General features: G+C 34.4%; 1 pseudogene; it reads right to left on the bottom strand.

Moving 5' to 3' along the window:
• Positions 1–581: 581 nt before the first annotated feature.
• LOC115980802 lies at positions 582–24,070 on the bottom strand (annotated as a pseudogene).
• Between the last annotated feature and the right edge of the window lie 356 nt (positions 24,071–24,426).

Below are 24,426 nucleotides of genomic sequence, written 5' to 3'. Positions count from 1 at the left end.
GTTTTAACACTTGAACTTGAAACCTTGTTTCTTGAAACATTAAATACATCCTAGATATACCCAATTACAAGTAAAATGCATTTTGTTAAAGGATTAGCCAATTACATAAAATGTTTATATATGTTCTTAACATTGAATCACATATGTCCTAACAATTTTCTCTTGCCTCTTGCTTTTACTCTTTTTCTACAATCTTTAATCCTTTAATTCAATTTTTTTTTTTTTTAATTTAAATGTTGTCTCAATTTTTAGTCAAATTATTCCACTCTCTACCTACAAGATATTCCAAAAATCTCATGAATCGATAGTGTCAATAAATTAAACTTAAGATTTACATCACACACCAGACCAATGCACCCACCACCCAAATATCCCCTTATTCCTTTAGGGTTTGCTTAATTAATAAAACATAGCCTTGGGGGTTTGCTTAATCAATACAGCACAATTTTTAATTTACATATATATGCTAAATCCAGAATTAAAAAAATATATAATATGGCATGACTCAAAGGACAATAAATTATTATTAAACAACAAATTAAAATAGACTTTTAGTGCATTAAAATAATTTTCGGTGCATTCTAGCGGCTCATGCCTCCTTCAGCCATTGGAGCTGTTGCCATCACTCCAGGAGTCTGTTGTTTCACATTTCCTTGCCAGCCTAAATAATTAAAAAAGAAAAACAAAATTAATTAAAATGATAATCAAGAATAAAAACTAGAAAAAATATTATCATTTATTTTATTTTATATATTTTTTGTAGGTTGATTAACTCTTTTATTTTTTTAATGAAAAGATTTAACTCTTTTTTACTGTACAACAGATTCTTTAATTTTATTTCCCCTATTTTTTATATAGATAAATTAAGTAAGGCATCGTTTATAGGATTGCATCCATAATATATGTTACCCCCAATCCTTTATGAAAAGGACATCTCTTTTAGTTCAAGTAACATCAGCAATACAACATCTTTTTTTTAACGCCTGGCAATTTCAATTCGGTCTATAAATAAATTCGGAAAACATATTTAAAATAAGCTTTGAACATAATCATAAAACACTTTATGATTATGGTTCAACCTAACATCAAGTAACTACTCAAAACTTAAAATTTAAACAATTTATTATGAAATATTTATAGATCTCCAATGATCCTTATATTTTACTAGTATTAGCATATAAGAAGATAGCATATAATAAGATAATGTAATTCAATAATTGATTTATCAAAATACCAAATACCAAAGTAAGGAAAGGTTATATACTAGTACAATATTATATAGAGTTACATTATGTGCAACCTGAAAATATATACATTAACATATATGATGTGTGTACGCATACAAATGTGAGTATATACATGTCTATGTGCATGTATATGCGCGTTATGTATTTCAATGTGCAAAGAGGATAAAAGTATCTAATATTTCTGATTCATGCACCCCAAGCACTATGTATGATCTTCTGGGTACGGGGCATATTTTACCAATGGTCATGTCGAATCCGCGGCTTTTGAGTTCACGATACTATTGGCACAAGGCACATGGCTCACAGCACCAATGAACCAGGCAATCCCCACAAGGTTTCTCCCCCAACCTGTATTGCTGCCTCAGTTTGGAGCGATAGAAGCACGAGTACAAACATCCACGACCAGTCGAAATTGAAATTAATGTGTACACCGCTCCGCTAGCAGCACAAGCTGCAATACAAGTCACCACCACACTTATTAACAATCAATCACACCAATTACCATCACCATTATTTGCATAATACATCAAATCACTGAAACCAAATTCGCCATACTTACACGATGATCCTCCATCTACGATCTCTGCAATTCGCCCAAAAGTAATACACGGGCACAACCATGTTATGCAACCTGTGAAAAAGAAAAATACTGGTAATCAATTGGGCAAACATACTCTCTACATTTTAAATGTAAATATTTTCCTAATTTTGCCTTTCAAAATATATGCATATATTAGCGAATGTGAATATTTTGTAAAATAGTGAATGTAAAATGAGTGTGAGAGAATACTTTCTCTAATTAGTATAACTTGTAAACTTAGTAATTTTTTAATAATTTGATAGTCACAGTTTAAAACCTAGACGTCTTATTTTTGCCATGTGAAAGGGTTTAAATTTCTTACAATTTGGGACGACTTCACAACAGTCGCAGAGGCCAGTGGACCAAGGTACTGGAGCTGATCTGGACTCAATTTGAAACGCAATTGTCTGGGACTTCTCTTGAACTTGGATTGTGGAGTTCTTTTCGGAAGCACTTGGGTTGGACATGATGACTGCGTGAAATGATATGGGTTGGGTTCGAATAAATGAAAGAAAAGGCTGAAGGAGAATTTGAGAACGCTGAGGAGGCAGGGATATTGTGAAGAGGTGCAATGATAGTGCTCGAGTTATAAAGGTGTCCTACGAAAGGATTAACTCAATAATGGTTTTTTTTTTTTTTTTTTTTTTTTTTTTTGAGAAAGTAATGGTTCTTGTTTTAGGAGCCGAGTTTTTATTTGGAAACATATTTCGTCTCACATTTTAACATAACTTGCACATTAATCAATGTGTTATTAAATTTTATCATTTCCATGTTGACATTATATACCATTGGTATGTTAAAATTAATTTAATCACCATTTGACATGACTAGGGGCTAGGGGTTTTGAAGCATTTCACCATTTAATCACCATTTTGAAGCATGGCCCCCCAAAATTTTGATATATATATATAATTATTTTAACATTTTCAAAATTTAGTCCATAAAAATAAGAGTTGGCACCCCAAATATTTAAATTAATCCAATAATGCCCTTGAAAAAAATAATTGGTCTAATAGTAATAGAGATATAACTTTATTTTTCGCAATTCTATTTTTTATTGTAAAATGTGCTCTTATATCTATTAAATATTTGATAAAATTTGACATCAAACATATTTGAATTTATCTTTTTTAACCCATTATGTGGCAATTAATAAGTCATTGACTCATTAAAAAAATCTTATCACTAAAATTACACATAAAATGTGTTTTTAGTTGCCACATAATAGGTTAGAGCAAAATAATTTCAAATATTTTTAGAGCCTAACTTATTCCTCCAACTTTTAAATCATTCATGTTTTTGAAAATTTGTTCATTAGTTCAATTGAAAGATTTTTTACTTACTTTAGCATAAAATTTGATAATTTGTATTTAAAATGAAATTTTTAAAAATTTCACTATGAAAATAGAAAAAATGAATTTTATTTTATGAAAGATTGTCATCAAACATAATTTTGATTGAAAATACTAAGCTCATTTTTTATTTTTTTTGTTGGGTGTGTGTATATATATAACTTATCATAAAAAAGTGTGTATATATACATATATGTGTGTGTGTGTGTGAGAGAGAGAGAGAGAGAGAGGGTTGTCTTGATATATATATTAGTGCCGCAACTTAGGCCCCCCAAACATAAAATCCTGACTCCACCCCTCCATGAAAATTTTTAAATCATAAGTATATTTCGAATTTTTTTAAAATAAATATTAAGTGGTGCTTACAAAATTTATTTATACTTGTGTAAAGATAATTTTTAGTATGAACTCCTAAATTGCATCATTAAACTTACTTTTATAATAGATTATAACCCACAATATTTTTTCAACTCTTAACTTTCCAACCAATCAAAACACTAAAATAAAATAAAACTAAAATGACCTAGTTCTTTCACGACTCAATCATTAATTCAAATAAATCCACATTTTTCTTTTACCCCTATGCATAAGAGATTAAGACGAGATATGTCAATTTTTATTCTATTCTTCATTTTTTTATCAAAGATATGTAAACAACATAATATTTTCATAATTTTAACAAATATCAATTGAGTTCAATTGACACATTTTGTTGTACCGTTTATTAGTTTATTAAATATTTCATTTTTATGCTGAAAAAGTTTATAAGATAATATGACTTTTCCCTCCAAGTATGTGTAATCTCTCATTCCACACACATCAAGTTATTACAAAAAATAATCATTTGGAGCTCAAAATATTGATTAGGAGTTTTGATCTTCATTAGGACCTCATTGGTCTTACAAGGTCTTGAGAACTAACCGACTATGATTTTTCACACTAATATATAACATAATATATAATATGTAAATGATTTAAGCATCATACTTTAACTCGGCTCTCAAAAAGTTAAATTTTTAGCTTCACTATCATTAACATATATATCAATTATAACAAAGCGCGTGTATCAATGCGTCTCTAGACTTTTGTTACGGGTCACGTACGTACAGGGCAGCTATGAGCAATTTCATTATTTTGCTCAAGCAGCCATGACTAAGATATTTTTGTGCTTTGGCTTCTTTGCAATATGTGGTAGAAAAAATTGGTAACCCAGTGGCACACGACAGATCAGGATTGACTAGCTTCGAAGAGGGCTACCGTGTCGTCAAAATAATTTGCGGTGTGTGGCACTACTTTGATGCTTGGTGATGTCCCATGCATATATATCATGTACGCAGGCCCATCACGTGGCCCATTTTGAAGAAGTGTGTCACACGCAATGCACATTCAGTAGTATTTAGATGTCCTTTGGTTATAATGGGATATATTGTCGCATCACCCATTATCCTAAAGTGGTACGGTGCAGTGGAGATTATAAGTTATAACACGGTGCGGTGGAGATTATAAGTTATAACACAATGCCACGTCTTTTTTCCTCAATGAGAAACTAACAAAACAAAGCATTATGTTTAGAGCTTAGAGCATTCATACCAGCTCGTGGATAATCATCTAAAATATAAAAGTGCCCCAATTTACATATTTTATCCCAAATCATTCCACATCAGTTATTGTAAAAATGTCTAAATATACATGATATCTTGTAAAATGAACAGTAACCGTACATATATACACGGTTATTATTCACCATATAAATAATTTTTTATTTTATTTTCCCTCTCCTCTATCAAACTACTCCTCTTCCCCAACCATTACAACAACCCAGCGCGCCAGAATCAACTGAAAATTAACCCAAACACAACTACTGAAAATTAACCAAAATCAACCTAGTATCAGTTGAAAATTAACCCAAAATCAACTGAAAATTAACCCAAACACATCTACACAGACAAATCTACACAGAGATACACTTGCTCAAAAAAAAAAAAAAAAAAAAAAAAAAAAAAAAAAACCCAAACACATCTACACAGAGATACACTTGTTTCAAAAAAAAAAAAAAAAAAAAAAAAAACACAGATACACAAACACACCCACACACAAACAAACCCAAACGAACAAACAACAAAGAGAGATCGATGCTTATCGGAACGATAGGTGTTTGACTGGAACAATCGGAGCTCGTGGGTCTTGCTTGATCGGAGCTCGTGGGTCTCACTTGATCAGAGCTCGTGGGTATGGGTCTTGCTTGATCGGAGTTAGGGAGATACACTAACTGATCGGTGCTTGTGGATCGAAGCTAGGGAGATCGGTGCTTCCCTGATCGGAGCTGTGGATTGGAACTAGAGAGATCGGTATAGAGATGATTCAGAAAATTGATTTAGAAAGGGAGATCGGTATAGAGATTATCGGAGCTAGGGAGCTGTGGATCGGTATAGACCGAGAGGGAGAGTTGATTCAGAAATGGGTATAGAGATGGGTTATGGGCAGAGAGTTGGCATTAGAGAGAGAGAGAGAGCTGTATCAGAAAAAATGGGGACAAAAAAAATGGGTTGAGAGAGAGAGAGAGAGAGAGAGAGCTCGCGTATAATAAGGGGTTACTTGAGAAAATAAATAAAAAAATTGAGAAAATTGATTATTTAAATAAAAGAGGTGATAAAATAGATGAATTGGTGTGGGTGTTTTGTAAAAGTAGATGTGTAAAATAGAAAAAATAGGTTTTTAGTGTAAAAATAGATGTGTAAAATAGACGGACTGATGTGGTTGCTCTTATTTTCTATCCAAAAAAAAAAAAAAAGTTTAAAGCTTAATGAGTAGGGTTTATTATACAAGGTATTTGTGGGGCCCAATAATTTAAGGACCAAGCCCAATTGCTCCTGGAAAATCCGAAGGCCCAATCCGAGGAGAGCTGTGGCCCAAGCTCTACAGTGCAGAGCACAAAACAATTTTTGGAAGGCAGCCGAGGACAGTTTGGTCCTCGGCAGATCCTGAATCCCACCGAAATGAAGGGATAAAACTGGTATAGGGACGAATTTGTAAGGAGATCCAAAATATCTTGGGGAAGTTATCCTTACTACCCTTCCAGATAAGACCCAACACATGACAGAGCCGTACTCTGCAGCCTTATCAACCATACCCAACAATTCTGGGATTAGACTGATGGGACAAATATCAGTCTTGTAAAGATTGACCCTACACGTGGACGAAGGACAATGAACACGGACGAGTATAAAAGAAGAAAGTAAATAAATCTGAAGGGGAGCCCATCCCACCAAAAGAAAAAGAAAGATCACATGGGGGAGAACATCTCAACAACACCGGACTTCACTGAAGAAAGTCCGTCGTTGGATAACCGGGGTAAGGCCTCAATGGTCCTCGGATCAACTCCGAGGAGTCCCATCCCATAATGGGCTTCAGGCCCAACTCCTTTTTCTACCTGAATTCCTCTAAAGCTAGGATCGGACATCGCCCCGTGACCAGCGGCTAGCTTTTCAAGCCCACTCTCTACAAATCATATTGTGAGGGATCTTTCGTACGCGAGCCCAACATCCTTATTGGGCCGCCAGAGAATTGTGTCCTTACAATTGGCGCCGTCTGTGGGAAAGCTTGCGCGTTGGCACAGGTGGCGGTGGAGTCAGCTCTCTAGCAAGCAGAAATTTCTGGGATTTCCCCCGTCTCCGGCGGCATATAGTTGTTGCTCCGACGTAAGCTTCTGCTAGGGGCTACGCCTCGCAGTGCTAAGGGCGCGGGCGTCTCTAGGGGCTTCCGGCCTCAAGCCAACTATCCCCGCCTTGGTGAAGGGGCTGGTGGTTGAAAAATAAAACAAATAAGAGAAATCTTATAAATTTTGGACAGAACCAAGGCCTTGCATGGTCCTCGGACTCAAGCCTATGGGGAAACCAAGTACATAAAAGAAATCTTACAAGTTTTGGACAGAACCAAGGCCTTGCATGGTCCTCGGACTCAAGCCTATGGGGAAACCAAGTACACAAAATAAAAACTGTTACTAGAGCATTAAAATCCATCCGAAGAGGACTTCTCGTTAACAGTTGGGTCAGTCTTTAATTGCACGGGTTCCCCGGTCTACCCGCAGATCCCCAGTGCCAAAGGGGCTAATACGATACGGCACAGTATGTTGTCCCAAGGGCACGATCCAAGGGCACGATCCAAGTCCATCGCTGCTCGGCTGCTCTCTCGGATATTCGTCTAGCGTGCATCACGCAGCGCTCAGCAGCTATCTCGGTTAGTTCCATAAATTCAATCTATTGAGGATTACCATTGTTATACTTGATAATATTTGCGAGTTTAAACTAATAAGGGTTTGTATTAAAGTGTTCTTCCGTCCAGAATATTGTTAAAGGCATGTTTAGACTTAATATTCAGACCCAAAGTGGTTGTTGCAAAAAAAATAACATATGCATAAAGAAATAAACACATCTTTTATTAAGACAAAAGAACAGTACAGTGTACAATAAAAGCTGAAACCAGCTTACATTAGAGTTAACTGCGTAAGCAAAAGAAAAGCACAAAAGAGTAAAGATGATGCCGAGGAGATATCTCAGAGGAGAGGTTGGCTACTGTTCCAAGATGTCGTCTAAGGAAACTATTCCTCGACGCTTCTACATGCCCATAACTCAGGCAGCCAAAGAACCTGACCTCAGGCTAACACCATCTACAGAAAAGATGCAGGGAGCCGGAAGTTGGGAAGCCCCCGCAGAAATTTGCCTGCTACAAGGCAGACGGCGCTGATGGCGGAAATTCCTTCTTCGGGCATACCAAAAATCTGGCATGACCAGAACCTGCTTCGGATTTTGACTAAAAGAAGGAGAAACATCCTTTCCCCTCTCTCGAACTGAAATATTCTCTTGAGTCTACGCCTCCTTGGCCCGTACCTCACTATCTGGAATCTCAAGAAGACACGGCACTTTTGTGGCGGAGAGAGCTCCTTTGCCCCAATCCTCGCCTCAAACATGATGTACTGAGAGAGGAGACTGAAGAATTCGTGCGAAGGTAAAGCAACTCTCTCTCCTATTTATTTAAAAGATGAGGTGATGGCATTTAATTCACGCAGCATCCCAAGGAACGCTACAGACAAAATGTCTCCGGCTCGATTTCCCATGCCGTCTGCAACCCTAAGATTAAAGGAGCCTCGTGAAGACGCACCTCGAATACTGGGACGCCAAAAAGTACCGCGTGACCAAAGACTACGGAAATGCCTCTAAATCTGTGGGCCTAATAAATTCGCGGCCCAGGCCCGTTCAGCATGGAAGCCCACGGACTATGACCCACACCAAGAAATAACCTTCGCCGAGGACAACTACTTGCTCGGCAGATTATGAGACACCTAAGGAAAGGGCATAAAGTAAAGTTTGGACAGAACCAAGGCCTTGTATGGTCCTCAGACTTTTGGACAGAACCAAGGCCTTGTAGGTCCTCGGACTCAAGCCTATGGGGAAACCAAGTACAAAAAGTTATTATTATTAAAGTTTTGGACAGAACCAAGGCCTTGTATGGTCCTCAGACTCAAGCCTATGGGGAAACCAAGTACAAAAAAAATTATTATTATTAAAGTTTTGGACAGAACCAAGGCCTTGTATGGTCCTCGGACTCAAGCCTATGGGGAAACCAAGTACAAAAAAATTATTATTATTGAAGTTTTGGACAGAATCAAGGCCTTGTAGGTCCTCGGACTCAAGCCTATGGGGAAACCAAGTACAAAAAATTATTATTATTAAAGTTTTGGACAGAACCAAGGCCTTGTATGGTCCTCGGACTCACGCCTATGGGGAAACCAAGTACAAAAAAAATTATTATTATTAAAGTTTTGGACAGAACCAAGGCCTTGTATGGTCCTCGGACTCAAGCCTATGGGGAAACCAAGTACAAAAAAAATTATTATTATTGAAGTTTTGGACAGAACCAAGGCCTTGTATGTCCTCGGACTCAAGCCTATGGGGAAACCAAATACAAAAAGTTATTATTATTACAAGTTTTGGACAGAACCAAGGCCTTGCATGATCCTCGGACCCAAGCCAGGGGGTAAGTATTACTTTTTATTGGTCTGCCTTATCATGCCAAGCACTTCCATTAAAGTTATGGCAACATCTTTTTATTATTAAGTATTTTGGTCTTAGTCGTCATTGATTTAGATGCTATATGATTGTGCCGAGCGGCGCTTACAAATTTATAAAAAACAAAGAGACAGAACATGCAAAGTGAAATAGAAACAAGTTTTATTAATATGAAAAATTATTACAATATACAAAGAGAGGCTTCAACCAGCCTATACAAAAGAGGGGCTGCCGAAGCAGTACTAACATCCACAGTACAGATAAGCAAACGGTCAAGCGCCTTTTTAAACTTGTCTTCAAGGTCCCTCCGATCTCTGCCTCATAGCTGCTCATACTAAGAGAAGAACTCACTTCAAAAAAAAAAAGAAGAACGAAAAAGAAGGAAATAGTAAGGAAGAAATCAATGAAGAAGATGGAGGACATGAGTAAGGGAAGGAGGAGAAGAAGAGTGGGAGAAATGAAAAGACAAAGAGAGGAGCAAAAGAGGGAGAAGGACAGCACCAGGGCGGAACTGGTGCTGGGAAGACTATAAGAGGAAGGCGGAGGAAGGCACCAGTGAGCAAAGAAGGGGAGAAGCAGAAGCACTTCGCCCCTGCCTCAGCCCTGATTCCTAACACACTGGTGCCATGTTAGGTACGCTCGTGAGGAGCCGAGTGGTGCTGGTATTGGGTGTTCTCGACTCAGCCACGTCGAGAATTCGACATGACGAGCCCCTGCTTCGGATTTTGGCTGAAAGAGAGGCGGGACAGATCTTAAGTCTGCGCCATCCTTGCCCCGATCGAGCCATTTCAAGCTTTATCGGAACATGGTGTTTTGAGGAGGGGCATGGTACTTTCATCGCTCGTTATGGTGGGCATGTACTGATATGGTGTATAACAAACGGGCTAAGCAGGCGCTAGAGAAGGCTACGGGTTTCAGATTTCAGAAGGAAAGAGAGGAGTCTGCACGAAAGTGATGGCCTCCTGCTTGCCTTCTTATAGGAAGGGCAGAACGAAGGGTATTAAATGCATTCAAGTTTCCCAAAGGAATCTGAAGAAAAAAGAGGCATCCGTTCCGTTTCCCCACCTTATCAGATGAGCCGCCGGACATAAATGAGCCTCATAAAGGGGATTCATTAAGGGCGCGTCTGGGACAGCCAAGCGGCATGAGTAGATCACGGGCAGATTAAATGAAATCCCTAGAAAACCGGCTAATCTCCTGGACAGGTGGAAAACCGCTCACATAAATGCGGGGTTGAACTAAACAAGCCATATTGAGGGCCCGGGTTTGCCAAAACCCTCCCTTCCAACCCGGAAGTCGGATAGAAGGGTTTTGAGGGGCTATTGTGGGGCCCAATAATTTAAGGACCAAGCCCAATTGCTCCTGGAAAATCCGAAGGCCCAATCCGAGGAGAGCTGTGGCCCAAGCTCTACAGTGCAGAGCACAAAACAATTTTTGGAAGGCAGCCGAGGACAGTTTGGTCCTCGGCAGATCCTGAATCCCACCGAAATGAAGGGATAAAACTGGTATAGGGACGAATTTGTAAGGAGATCCAAAATATCTTGGGGAAGTTATCCTTACTACCCTTCCAGATAAGACCCAACACATGACAGAGCCGTACTCTGCAGCCTTATCAACCATACCCAACAATTCTGGGATTAGACTGATGGGACAAATATCAGTCTTGTAAAGATTGACCCTACACGTGGACGAAGGACAATGAACACGGACGAGTATAAAAGAAGAAAGTAAATAAATCTGAAGGGGAGCCCATCCCACCAAAAGAAAAAGAAAGATCACATGGGGGAGAACATGTCAACAACACCGGACTTCACTGAAGAAAGTCCGTCGTTGGATAACCGGGTAAGGCGGTCCTCGGATCAACTCCGAGGAGTCCCATCCCATAGGGTGCGACGTCTAGGGCTTAAATGTTCAGGCCCAACTCCTTTTTCTACCTGAATTCCTCTAAAGCCAGGATCGGACATCGCCCCGTGACCAGCGGCTAGCTTTTCAAGCCCACTCTCTACAAATCATATTGTGAGGGATCTTTCGTACGCGAGCCCAACATCCTTATTGGGCCGCCAGAGAATTGTGTCCTTACAGTATTTTATAAACCCAAAAAGTAACTGATATAGTGACTTCAAGGGTAATTACTATCCAATCTGATCTGTCTCTTGCATTATTAGGACCATACCAGTATGTTAGTCTGGTAAAACCTTGGAACAAAACAGCCCCCAGTCTCAACTAGTTTGGTCCTAATTGGTTCTAACTTCAAGCACGATTTTCAACTTAGAAATCATGACTTCTAGTCACAATTTATGATTATAGTTGCTTTTTAAGATGTGTAAAACTGTCTAAAACAACTTGTGTGCAACAAATTTAACCTTTAATTATTATTCTTTGAAGCATATTCGGGTGAAAGAAATTGCGCAACTAATATATTTCTTTGGAAAAAGTATTATTTTGTTCCCTTTGTTTCTCAGAAAAAACCAACTCTTATTTTGTTTATTTTTTAAGGCGACTCTTTTACATACAGAGAATTCCAGACCCTAGAAGAATGTTAGCAATGTGGTTTTTGAAACTTCAAATTAATGTAGCGATGTAACGACAATTAAGAACCAAAAACATGGGATAGTCTTGTTTCAATTTTGTGATTTTTGGTAACGATTTATTGTTACTTGTTAGTGGCCACTCCACATTCTAGTTAGGGTGTTCACATGAACATGAACTTGCCAAAAAAAAAAAATTTATATATTAAATTCACATATTTTGACCACCCTATTGAATACCCTAACTTGAGAATTAAGAATTAAGATTCAAAAAATATAAGAGTAATGATACTTTTTATCCACTAATAACAATTGGTCACACAAGATTTCATGTGGAAATGTGGTGAACGTACCATTACTTCAAAAATTATTCTAGTCCCCCAAACATAATCCCTAATTCTTTAAGCAAAAATATATATAAATAACAACAATAAAACTTAGATAAGACCAAAAATAACCCAAACAAAAATAAAATTAGAGCAAACAACAATAAGTGAACAAATTATTAAACAAAAAACCTATTAAAATTAAAAAATTAAAACCTCCAATTATTTAGATCTATATATCGTCAACTCATTACTTAAATTATATTCCCTTATTCCATTTTCCCTAAAAAAACTGTACCAAAAGATATATTATGATCATAAGTTCTCCTTGACTGTGTCGGTAGCTCTACTCTTCTTAATTTTGCATTCACAATGGCTTTACTCTCCTTGGCAACTCGACTCGTAGTCGTAGCAAGTACCATCCATTGCTCTCTGCCTCTCCCCCACCCCCACCACCCCAAACTTGTTTCCCTCTCTCCATTTTTTTTTTCTCTATCATCATTTCAAAATCCCTCACTTTATTACTCTAATCTTAGTATTCTTATTTCCCATTTTATCTGTCAGTCTATTTTTTCTTTTCCTTTTTGTTAGTAAAATGACATTGTAATACTTCATGTTTTTTTTTTTTTTTTTGGTGACGTCAATATATTCGAGTTTTCTCTTTATTAGATTTTGTATAATTTAAATTTTGTAGTGACCGTCCTAAAAAAATTTCTAGAGCCGTTAGTGAATATTAGCCAATCTTCCAAGCTGCCGACTCATCCCTACATCCATAGCCAAAGCCATTACCACTCTCTATTTTTGTCTCTCCGCATTATCTTGCCATCCTACACCTATTCGTAAAGGAAAAAGAAAAAATCATTTCATTATGTGAGAGTAGTATGATTGCCCAACCAATGGCAGAACCAGGAATTTTTTTCCAAGAAGCCAAGGTAGATATAATAAAGTTCTTAAGTGAAAAAAAAAAAAAAAAAGGTTAGTTCATAAATTAACTTTCACTTAACAAAGTTGTGCCTTGCGCTCCTTCATGGTATTAAAGTCATTTATAATTTATTCTAAACTAAATTATTTAGCAATTACTTTATGGGAACAATATTTTTTTATTTACATTCAAATCTTTGAGCTATTGTACGTGTTTCGGCACTTGAAGTTTCAACATTTGATATAAAGGATTGTGCATTATCCTCTAAGTTTGTAACACTTTTTCTTTTAAAATATGCATCAATGATAGATGGTTCCCCATAAATTATTCACAATTTGAAAATCGGAATATTGAATTTTATAATCTTCAATTTCTTGAATGGATAGAATAAAAAAGTGTGTAACAATAATTTAATTTAATTGGTCAAGCCACTAATATCAATTAAACAAACAATTAACAAAAATTACTACTATCAAATTATAATAAAGGGTTTTGCTAACGAGTGCCCTTAGAGCACTCATTAATAATCTACTTTAGGAAAGTTTTAATACTACTTTTATGGCAAATGAAAAAGGCTGTCAAAATATTAATTACTTTTTTTTTTTTCATTTCTCATAAAAACTTTCTTTATATGAATTATTAACCAGTGCCTTAAGGGCACTCATTAACATTTCCCTATAATAAATTGCTAAAATATTTTCTAGGGAGTCTACTAATAGTTGCTTAGTTGGAAAGCACAAACTCAACAAAACAATAAAATAAATAAATCCTAGTCTAGTCTAGTGATAACTTTAATTTCAAACCACACAATTTATCAATTGCACTTTACTCTACTTCAACAAAACGTTCAAAACTTGAAAGTGTCGCAAACTTAGGTCCATTTGGTTGGAGAAGTGGAAAATTGAAAGGATAGAAAACGAGGAAGAGTAGAAAAGTGGGAGGATAGAAGAAATTTAGTTTTCTCCCATTTGTGTTTGGTTGGGAGGATGGAAAAGTGGTTAGATGGAAAACATATTTGTTTGATTGAGAAGAAAAATGAGGGGATGGAAAATGAAGTTGGTATAATTATGTCTCCATTAAATTAAAAAAAAAAAAAAAACAATAACACATATTTTTATTAAAAAATTGTTGTACGGACACTTCAATTATTATTATATATATATATTATTATATATATTAAATAATAGCACAATCCAAAGAAAGATGAGCACAAAAAAAAAAAAAAAAAAAAAAAAAAAAACAAAAAACAAAAAAACAACGGGGCGTAACCCATATGAAATTGAACATGGGCATTTTCATCATTTTCTCTTGTTGAGTTTTCCCCCTTAGTTTTCTCCCCATTTTGGGGAGAAAACATTTTGGCGAGCTTCGGGAGAAATACTTGGGCCTCACCATCTTTTATTCCTCTCTTCCTCCCAACCAAGCACATACTAAAAAAGTTTTCTTTCTACTTTTCTTTTCTCAATTTTCCATCCTCCCTAACATCTCTTCAAACAAACATACCCTTAAAGTTGCAATTGCAAAGCAGAGAGAGAGAGAGAGAGAGAGAGAGAGAGAGAGAGAGAGAGAGAGAGAGAGAGAGAGAGAGAGAGAGAGAGAGAGAGAGGCGTATGGCTCACTAGTCACCACTCAAACTCGATTGGCCAGGAGACTCAGGACTTCAGTGGCATCAAAGACTCAAAGGGATCATTGATCGAAGTCCCACATGCACTGGCTAATGGGAAATTGTTTCTAAAATAAATTCAGATTTTATTTTGGGAGTAAAGGGTTGTGACTTGTGAAGTTTAAGTTGTGTTTTGTGAAGTTGATGTTGCGATTTGTGTGTATTTATTTAGATTTTTTAGTCCTAATTGAATTGGCGATGGTATCCTAATTAATAAGGGATTTAATTTTTTTTTCATAGTTATTGTTAATTTGTTTATGGGCCAAAGAATGGGCCGTGTTTTTTAGGATTAGAATGGGCATATATTTTTTTTTGTCAAAAATCTTAGGGGAGGCTTTGTAATTAAATTTTTTCTAATTTTTATGAGAAGTGTTTCTTTAAGTACTATCATGAAGGGAAATTTTCAAAACTCAGGAGGGGGCCATGGCCCCCTGGCTTTGCCAGTGGCCCAACCCATATGTGTGGGATTACACGCCAATTATACTTGTCCTGTGTTGTTAAACTACTTCTTGTGAGTAGGTCCAAATATCTCAATGGATAGGATCAATTGTATAGGAAATTCAATTTAATTTAATTTTTATTTATTTTTTAAATGGGAGGTGAAATAGAGTTAAGAGTTAATCTCAAGACTATCTACTCTAATAAATTATGTTGGGTAAAATTTCTTTCACACAGTATGTAATACATTGTTAAATTGAAACATGAATTAAACTCAAACACATTGTATGAAAGAAACACTGCCCTATTAAGTCAAACTATTGTTTGTATAAATAATTTAATCTATTACAAAACAACAATTGTAATTATTGTACAATTATTCTAACAATTAAGTGTACTTGTTGTACTGTCAAGAGACATATAGTTCAATCCGCACATTTTGATGTTTTCGTTAAAGTCATCTGTGGTTCAATCACGTGTAGATTTTTTTTTTTTTTTTTTTTTGAGTAGAAATAAACATGTTTAGTTGTTGTACTAATAGTACTACCCTTATTAGTCTTATGTTGCTTTTGGAAGCCTCTGGTTTACTTATTGTCCTAGTAAGATTAGTCATATTCTCATATTAATCCTTGGTTTTGGGCTATAGATTGACCCTAGTTAATTAATTCAATTATCCAAGTTGATTAATTATCCAAATTAATACAATATCATGGAGGCATGAACAAATCACCAAAATAATCTAGAGTTTAGCAAAAATTAAATTTAACACGATGATTTGTTGACTAATGGAAAAAATCTTTCACCAAAAAAAAAAAAAAAAAAACCTCACCAAGTCAGGCACTACTCTCAAGAATCACTAATCAAAATCAAGAAATTACAGTACAAGGAATCTTACCCAAACTTGGTCTATCCCAAAGTACTTACCTACAGTAAAATCCTTAAGCCAATTCTAATTGGTCTTGATTTTGTAGAGACTTCTTTCCATTGCATAGGCCCAGTACATGACTAACTTCTAGCAACTTAAAACTTGTTGTTAGATGCAAAGTTCCTCAATATACTTGTAGAGAAATAAGCACTTGATCACAAAACCTTAAGGCACATAAGAACACAAAGCTTTACATTTTTGAACAAGATCTGTTAGAGCTGAAGCTGTATTGGATATGGACAAAAATTTTCTTTGGGAAGTTACTTCAATCCACCGTGTAAAAAATTATAACACAATTCACATATGTTTTTACTCACTAATCTACTTAATAATGCTGTAATTTGTTTGAATGATTTAATAAATCACTGGTTAGCAATCCTATGACGTCATAAGAGTCTAATTAATGCAATATCAGTAAGATGTCAACATGGCATAGTAACGTCGCATGAAGTAGTGACATGGCACCAGGTCAACCAATCCTAAGGGCTGAGATTTTACATGTCCCTTTTAAGTATTATAGCTAAATCCACACTACCAAATCTGTTGTAGTATTTAAAAATTGGAAGGAAAAATAGTTAGTTAGAGCATATGCTAATGCTAGAGTTTAGGAAGTTGTTAGATGTCGTGCTTTATTAAATTAATCTAACATGCGATTAATACGTTACAACTGTATTCTTGCATTTGATAAATGTGAATTTTTTTTTTTAATAGATACTGTTAAAAATATAGGGCCAAACTAAACCCAAATAAAGTAGCCCAATAGTGAGCCTAGTCCAATCCATTGTCAAAGAGGTGTATCTCTTGGTTTTATACCCTTTGTTTGTTTATATAAAGGGGTCAAGAGCTCACTTATGCAAGAAATCAAAATTTTCACTTACATGTGGTGTTGTAGATAACAACACACGGACATCTCTCCATATTTCTTGTCAATTTATCAAAGTATTTAGGTTGTGGATGTTGTGTGTTTGCTCTCATAAGAAACACCATGGTCAAGTCACAAAAATAAAAATCTTCAGAGACTTTGAATTGTTCAACAAATATGACAGAGTAAATCTATGATATCTACTTTTGATAATAACTCTTTAATATCAGATCAAGAAACTAATTGGTTTTCATTCGAGAATAATAGACTTTACCAAGCGATAAATGTGAATTAGTTACATGTGATTACCAATAAAATTCCTAGGTTATAAATTTCCATGTAAATGTATTATAAAAGATAATTAGATTAATAGTAAAATTTCATATTTGAATTTAGATTGATGTGTGAATTCCCCCTCTTGCTCTATCACCCTCTCCCTCTCTCTAGAATCCTTCTATTTCTAGAAAATACGTGCATTAATCTTTTTGTATGAAAATTTTAATTAAAAATATTTGGATGATTTCTCAAGCATATTTAGGCTAATGTCAATCATGTTCATAACATTTAAAAACTGAACATCTTAATCCAATAACCCAAACAGCTTGTAATTAATGTCGTTACTTATTTTTTTAGTTACTTTCTTTCTTTATCATAACTATCTTCTCTTTGTCACGTCTCTTCTCCTTCTCGTCTCTCTCTTCTTTCTTCTTTCTTCCTCTAACCCTCTTGCCTCTCTCTCTAATTTCTATTTTTTCTCTCTTCTCTCCCTCTCTCTTTTCCTCTAACCATCTCAAATCATAACCTTTGACTCTCCCATCTCTCTATCTCTCTTTGATTTCTATTTTCTCTCCTTTCATCTTTCTGGTGGCATCGTGGTGGTGGGTTCGCTGATTTATACCTTCTCTTTCTTTGTCTTTGCAATGGTGACATGGTGGTGGGTTTTGTAGTGAGTCAATTTTAGTTTGGATTAGTGATAGAGGATTTGGGTTTTTTTGTGGGTGTGTTGGAGTTTTGCGGGTTTTGATTTAGATGTGGTTTTATTATTATTATTCTATTAGCCACGTCAGCATCTAATATGCTAACAATGCACTCTGTTTTCCACATATACATTTTCTATTAGTAGGTTGACGACAGGGACCAAAACGGAAATGATTTTTTGATTTCAAGGACTAAAGTAGGTAAAAAATCAATTTAGAGACTGAAATGAGAATAGACCCAAAATGTAGGGACCAAAAGTGTATTTTCGCCTTCTTTTTATTTCCCACCTGATATACTACATGTCTCCCGATAACTCTTTCTTTACCTTTGTGCAGCCTAAGGCATTAAGCTATTCTCTCAGCTTTGTTTTTTTCCTTATTTTTTATGCCCAACTCCTCTTTATGCTCTTCGACAACTTCATAGCCACAAATAGCTTTCTATACAACTCAATGCTTCTTCTATCATCACCAATGACGTAGCTACGGCAATGGGATATCCGTTAAGAGATACTTGGAAAATGTTCATGGGAGATTAATTGATGTTGTCCGGGTCGGCTATGCAATTGGAAGAATAGTGAAAGCTATAGCAAAGATCCAACTACGATTTTTGTCAATTGAGCAACTGGATTTGTGCGATTTAGGTAACACAATTAGCTGAAATTTTTGTTGGGTAACCCAAAATCACAATTTTGACCGAGAATTCATAGAGTCAATGCAACCAAAAATTAAACCCAAAATAATGATACCTATGCAAGAGAGAGAGAGAGAGAGAGTGAAGATCAAAGAATAACATTCTTTGATGTCTGATTATGCTTCTATGGTACCTTTGATGCTTCATATGCAAAAAAAAAAAAAAAAAAAAAAAAAAAAAAAAAATTCTGTTAAAAATAGAGGAATAGAAAATAGAGATTTAGAGAGAGAAAGATAAAAGGGGAAGAAGAAAATAGAATGTGTCAATGTGGGGGTAGTTCTGTAGGTTGGGTAGATGAGATATAAATGGTATGACCATGTTTTGATTTTTCATTTGACCACCACTTTTTTTTTTTAATAATTTCTTTTATTATGGTTTATGAAGACTACAGTAAACTTATCTAAATACCTTATTCTCATCCAATTGAGAGAGTGTATAACACAAAAAATAATAATAATAACAATTATAGAGCACATGATTTAAAATTTTTCTTTTAATTAATAGTTAAAGGTGGTGTATATATGTTTTTTTTTTAAATAAAAAATTATGGTATTACATCTTTAAGCTTTATAAAACATTGCTCTTTTCCCATATATTGGAAATTTGGTATTTATAAGTAGACTATGTTAAGAAATAAAAAAATAAAAAAACTTTGTGTAGCTCTTTTGAAAAAAAAAAAAAAAAAAAAAAAAAAAGCACTCACACAAGGGAGAGAGACACAAAAGCACACCATAAACTCTACTCAAAAGTCATGGTTACTTTGTTTAGTTCCTAGAGATGTATATTAGGTCAAATTTATCATTTTTCTTTCATGATTTTAATGATTCTTTAATGTATATAATCATTACTAGTGATTTTCACCATATTAACGATTTTGCTCACTAAAATTTTGGAAAAAATGTGTTGTAATTAAGTATATATTTGTTTCATTAATATAAACGCAATGATATATACAAAATTACATTATATTAATGTAAAAAAAATTGTTATTTTATGGATCAATTCATAATTTTAATTAGTGATTAATTAACATACAAAATTAATTACGAATGTTTTTTTAAAAAATAAAAAATAAAATTAGGATATTATGTTCCACAATTCAATCCTATAATCCAATCCAATTAGATCTCCAATGATCCTACGTAGGAGACCAATTTTAACAACCTTGATTGGGTTTGATCAAGCACATAGAGGCATTGTAGAGATCAATGGTACCCATCAATTTCTACATAGTTGGAACCCAAAACATTTTGTAAAAAGCAAAAATAAATAAATAAATAAGATAAATAAGATAAATTTTAATAATAGAAAAATTGATTACATATAAATTGTTGGTGTTATATATATATATATATATATCTCACACAATTTGATGGTGGGTGGATATATCAAATACAGTAAGCTTAAGAAATAATGCTCTACTCAAGTCTCATGTCTAATCATTCTATTTGAAATTCTCACAAGCAGAGAAATATATTACCCATAACCCTAGGGGAAAAAAATAAAGAATGTGTATGTGTTTTTTTTCACGCTATAAAAAGTATCCAAATTAGAACATTGATGTGAGATTCGATTATTCTAATGAGAAGTGAGCTTCCCATCCAACAATAAAACATTCTAATGTTGATATAAATATATATATTTATGGCTCAATTTGAAGTTTTTTCTTCAATTCTATCAACATTCAATTGTAATGGGCTTTGTATATAAATAGAATTATTAAATATTTAATAATTCTATTTATATACTAAGCCCATTACAATATTAATATTTAATGACATTTAAAGTTTTTTAGTATATTTTATATATTTATGCAAAGTTTTCTTGTGCGTCGCACATGTTAGCAACTAGTAGTAACTATAATAAAACCAACTGTTCCTCTCTCCTTGTTTGTTTGTTTGTTTGTTTTTTTTTTTTTTTTTTTTTTTTTTTTTTTTTTTTTTAGATTTTTGCTTCAAATTTTCCTCCTTTCGGCTAATTGCTCTGTTCGGCCTATGTCGCAATCAGATTCTGATTGTAGTTAGTCTCTGAGTTGGACCGCATATTGGCGAGTAGTTGCAAGTTATTCAACCAAACAAATGTGCGTTGAAGCACTAACAATAAAGGGGGCGAAGGACTATAATTACTCGTTGATATTCTTCTTTGTTCACAAAACCCCATTTTATGGTACCAGAAGAGTAACACAATTTGCTCGTAGATTGGCTTCGCTATGTGTTGTGGCTGCATGAATGTTCACATGAAACAAGACACCATTTCAAATATACATTTCGCAGTGAGTCTTTTGCCCCACATTTCATGTATAATACGTTCATGTGGGCATCAGGGCATGGCACTAGTGATGCCAACTTTGAATACTACAAGATTCCTTTCAAATATACTTTTCGCAGTGAGGTTTTAGCCCCACAATGTATAGAGAAAATCATCTCAATGGTCAGTCTCATGCATGTTGCAATGGTAATATACGTTCATGAAAGTCACGGCAACATGTTTGACAGATGCTTCAAACAAAATACTAGTACGCCAAACCATGCATGGGGCAAGGACACCCAAACAATATATCGGCTGGATTGCACTAGTGCCATTCTAGTCTCTAGATTTCAATACCAATTGCTTTTGGCCATTTTCTACTCAACCACATAGTATGACCTTATATATAGATATCTTACCTAACGTGCTATGTCTTAACACATTCTATATACATTTCTCTGGATTTATGCAACAAGAAAAACTTTAACAACTGTTGTAAATTGTGCTTTGCAGAGGCCAGGATTAGTTTTTACTATGGCTTTTGGTGTTCTACCTTCTATTTTGGTTGTTTCATAGTAAATAAGAACCTTAATGATTCTTTAATTAAAAAAAGAAAAAAAAAAAAAACCTTTAACAACAAAAAACAATATAAGTCAATTATTTGTGATGCAGGTGGAAAGCCTCAAGTGTTAGGGTCATATTTTATGTAACTGACTAATCCTTTGACAAAATGTACTTTACTTGTAATTGGGTAGATCTAAGATAGATTTAATATATCAAGAAATAGTGGCGGCTCCAGGAAATTTTTCCAGGATAGTCATTAAGAAACTTAAATTATATGATATTTAATAAAAAAGATAGTTATATCTCATTATCAATGTTACAAGCTATATCTCTTTCAAAATTATAGTTAAATAAAATTTTCTTGTAATTTTCTTTTTGTTTGTAAAGACCCAATATATTGTTAAAATGACCAAAGTTTAACTACAAACTTAGTTATACCCTAAGACTACAACTTTCATTAAATAAATTAACATGACTATATAAATTAAAAATCTAACCGTTGAATTGTATATTTTTTATATTCTTAAATACATGTCAAGTTTCATGTCAATTAGATGTTACTTACTGTTTGATCTATTAACTTATTTTTTGCATATAATTTTATACTACAAAGACTCGAAAATTAAACATTTGATTGATAACATAAACTATTTATCTTTAATCTTTTTGAGGTTTTGCAACTGTGAAGGATATAAGAAAAAAAAATGTAATCTAATTGTGGAATTGTTAAAATTCGTATCTAATAAAAAAATATTGAGTGGAGTTGTAACCTTAATTTACAACCAAGTTTGTTGTTAAACTTTGTCCATAGTTTAATTATATTGGACCTAAAAAAATTTAGGATGGTCACACATTATTTTTTAAGGTAAAAAAATCATAAATTTTTAAATTTTATATATAAGAATAATTTTTTTTCCATGCCAAGGTGGTCTTGTGACCACCCTGACTTTAACTTGGAGTTGCCAGTGTCAAGAAATATGTTGTTCAAGCATATCAAGTATTTGTATTAAAAGGCATAAAAATTGGTCTAAGAAACAAGTGGAAAAAAGCTATTCATTAAGTATCGACAAATAGCTCAATAAATGTCTGCTATCGAAACTTAATGTGAATCTCGATAGATAGCTTGACACTAGCTTAATCTATCGAGAATTACAATTTCAGAATTCCTAGGTCTAAAATTCGGCGCAAGCTCTTTTTTTTTTTAGGACATATGTGAATCATGTTAGTAACATATCTCAATATTTTATGTAATTGACTAATCTTTTGACAAAACACACTTTACTTATAATTAGGTAGATCTAGGATGTGTTTAATATTTCAAGGAACAAGGTTTCAAGTTCAAGTATTAAAACCATGCAAGTTTGTCCAAGAAACAAGTGAAGAAGTATTAGATTTTAAAACTTGACAGCTAGTATCTATCGAGATTTAGAAGCTGTTAAAACCTTATGCTTGACAGTTAGCTCGATAGATAAGCTATCTATCGAGGTTTATAAAAAACAGATTTTCAGCTCTAATTTTCATACAATCTGTAGGTATATGTTTGGGCTTTCTTTTCTCACAACCCTAAACATATATAAAGATTATTTTAAGGGCCGTCAAAGGTTGCGCAAGTGTGAAGCAAAGTTGTGTTCATGAAAATTGTGACCGGAGACAAAATTTGTCTTAGTTCATCTTTCTCTTGAAGAAGCCGTTGTGTTTGTACATCGTAGGATTTTGTGACCAAGGAGTTTCGTGATCTTCATCGTATGATAAACTAAAGAACTTTGTAGCTAATATATTTCTCAAGTTGGTGAGTAAGCCATATATTGGGATCTGTACATCGATTGGTTAGTCATGTACTGGGAGCCGTGCATTGAAAAGTAGAAATTGTCACTACAGAATAAGTCCAATTAGGTATTGGGGTAAAGGTTCAACTGTAAGTTGGTATAAGGTACTGAGATTCCTTTACTTGTAACCGCTTGTTGTGATAATAGTGAATTCTCGAGAGTGGTGACCTTAAAATTACTCGGTGGGATTTTTGCCGCGTTGGTTTTCCCCATTCACAAACAAATCACCGTGTCAACTTTATTTTCCACTGCATATTTACTTAATTAGTGATTTGTTTGTGCTATAATGCGTTTTACATGTTAATTGAATTAACTAATTAACTTGACTAAATCAATTAGTTAATTTATCACAAGGGGTCAATACATTCTTATCCTATCATGTTTGTTTAGGGTTTCCTTTCTCACAATCCTAGACATATATAAGGCTTATTTTAAGAGCCGTCTCACACGGATACAGAAACCAAGAGATTTATTTTCTCTATGAGAAGTTACTTCGTTTGTACGTTATAGGGTTTTGTAACTAAGTGCTTCCTAATTTTTATTGTTGATGAAGTAAAGAATTTTGCAGCTAACAACATCGTTCAAATTGCTAGAGTTAGTCATGTACTGGGATCCGTGCAAAAGGTTAGTCACAGATTAGATATTTATGCATCAAGGGAAAAAAAGCTACTATAAGATCAAGTTCAATTGGGTATTGAAGTGAAAGTTCAATTGTAAGTTGGTATTTTAGAATAGAATAGGATAGTAGTAAGATTCTTTATATTTGTAACCGCATGATTACTGATTAGTGGATTTTTGGAAGTGGTGACCTTAAAATTACCTGGTGGAGTTTTTCCCTTGCGAGAGGTTTTCCCCATTTGTCAACAAATTACCATGTCAATTTAATTTGCGCTGCATTTAGTTTATTTGATAATTTGTTGGTGCCTTAATGATTTTCATGCAATTAAACCTAATTAGGTAACTTGGGTAATTGAATTAATTAACCGGAGTCAAGCTATTTTAACCTTACATCAAGAAATAAAACACATCTACTTCAAGAAAATAACCTTGAATCTACAAGGTTGGAGATTTGTGCATCAAGAGAAAGAAGGCTACTACAAGAACAAGTTCAATTGTGTATTAAAGTAAAGATTCAATTGTAGATTGGTATTTTGAGATAGGTCAGGGTAGTTGTAAGATTCCTTATACTTGTAACTGCTTGATTGTTGATTAG

The sequence above is a fragment of the Quercus lobata genome, chromosome 3 (genome assembly GCF_001633185.2).
Source record: "Quercus lobata isolate SW786 chromosome 3, ValleyOak3.0 Primary Assembly, whole genome shotgun sequence".
In the NCBI taxonomy this organism is placed as follows: domain Eukaryota; kingdom Viridiplantae; phylum Streptophyta; class Magnoliopsida; order Fagales; family Fagaceae; genus Quercus; species Quercus lobata.
Note: the sequence above shows the minus strand (reverse complement) of the source record. Positions and strands in the feature narration are given on the sequence as shown.